The 1,554-nt window shown below is 33.8% G+C and overlaps 1 long non-coding RNA gene across 1 annotated transcript; it reads right to left on the reverse strand.

Annotated features, from left to right (window-relative positions):
• On the reverse strand, window positions 1–1,550 carry LOC111786818. The gene is made up of 3 exons (XR_002813828.1): window positions 1,462–1,550; window positions 586–697; window positions 1–38 (listed from the first exon to the last, which is right to left on the reverse strand). It is a non-coding gene; the product is annotated as an uncharacterized LOC111786818 (long non-coding RNA).
• Window positions 1,551–1,554: the final 4 nt, after the last annotated feature.

Below are 1,554 nucleotides of genomic sequence, written 5' to 3' on the forward strand. Positions count from 1 at the left end.
TTACCTTCTTCTTCATAAGCTTATAGTTGATGTAATATCTGCACAAAAACAAAAATATGAAACAAAACAATAGCAGCAAAAGCTTATAATTCAGAACATAAAAAATGGTAAAAGTATCACGCACATAAAATTCCAAATCATATTTAGAAAGTATATTTAACGTCTTTTTTCTTCCCTTCTAAAACGAAATAACAATAGAAAATTCATATACCATTTTATTCAATCTATTTTAGCTGTATTCTTAACTCAACTTCTTACTTCACATTTATGAAGTATAGTCCTAATGATGAATTTATGGCTATTGTTCGAGTAAAATGCAACTCTAGCCAATGACCATTGGTTTAGTTCTTATAAGTATTCGAGAGAGTAATGACCAAAGAGACTATGACTGAACTCAAGCACATTATTAATCCAAGATTCTGCATAAATGGTTGACTTCTATTAATATAATAGAACTCCACATAGGAAGTAAAGAGTATCATTATGCAGACATCTTTCCCTTTGATTAAAAGAAGGGTTGCTGGCATACTCCTCAAACAAGATAACTGGAATAATGCAAAACAAATATTGGTGTATCACGCTTACCCTTGCCATTCTTCAAGTTGTCTTTCCTTCAACTTCTTTCCAAAGGCAACCATCTCTTGATTTGTAAAAGCTTGGTACTTAGAACCAGGCCTTGAATACACAGAGATACAGCCTGCAAGGAGAACAAGAAGTTATTAATATCATCACATAGTGACATGTGTATTTTAGTAGCATTAGTTTCTTAAACTCGTCCCAACAATGGATGAGACTATCACTTTTTCCCCTGTAACAAACTGACAAACCATCAGCATCCTTATGCGAAAACATTGAATATATAGAGCATACATATCAAAATAGTTTAATTCACTCGCAAAAATTTATATACATTTGAAAAACAATGGACATCTTTTATAGATACATGGGCCTAACTAGTCAATTCTATATCCATCTTATAATTATAGAAACAGAAAATTTATAGATACATGAGCATAACTAGTCAGCTCTAAAGATACATCAACGATCAAATAGTCTCCATTTTATAATTATACAAATACAAAATTTTATCATCGAGTAACAGGGGAAAAGGTTGAAATACATGATTGTAGATGCGTTTACTTACTAGCTCATATTCCTAGACAGAGCTCCTAAAGAAGTTCTCATTCATTTCGCTTGATAGTATGGAAGAGAAATCCAATCAACATTACTTTTCGTTGCCAAAACACTGGAAGGTGCAGGCTCGTTCATTAACAACAATAACAGAGTACTGAAACCGACGAAACGAGGGGGGGAAGAGAAAGGTAAACACCGCGCCTACAGCGAAATTGGTTTTCTACTTTCGCCTTGCAAGTTATCAGCAATCAAACATTCCACGAGGTCTGACGAGATATTGTTACAAATAAAAGTAAAACAAAAGAGAGAAAGCGAGAGAAGCCATACCGGAGAGAGAAATAAAAATCTCTAGAACTCGGATTCAGAAACTGCTTCAGACGAAATGGAAGCTTGTATGACCGTCAACGAACTTCTACAAAT

Source organism: Cucurbita pepo, unplaced genomic scaffold (assembly GCF_002806865.2).
Source record: "Cucurbita pepo subsp. pepo cultivar mu-cu-16 unplaced genomic scaffold, ASM280686v2 Cp4.1_scaffold002893, whole genome shotgun sequence".
Classification (NCBI taxonomy): Eukaryota; Viridiplantae; Streptophyta; class Magnoliopsida; order Cucurbitales; family Cucurbitaceae; genus Cucurbita; species Cucurbita pepo.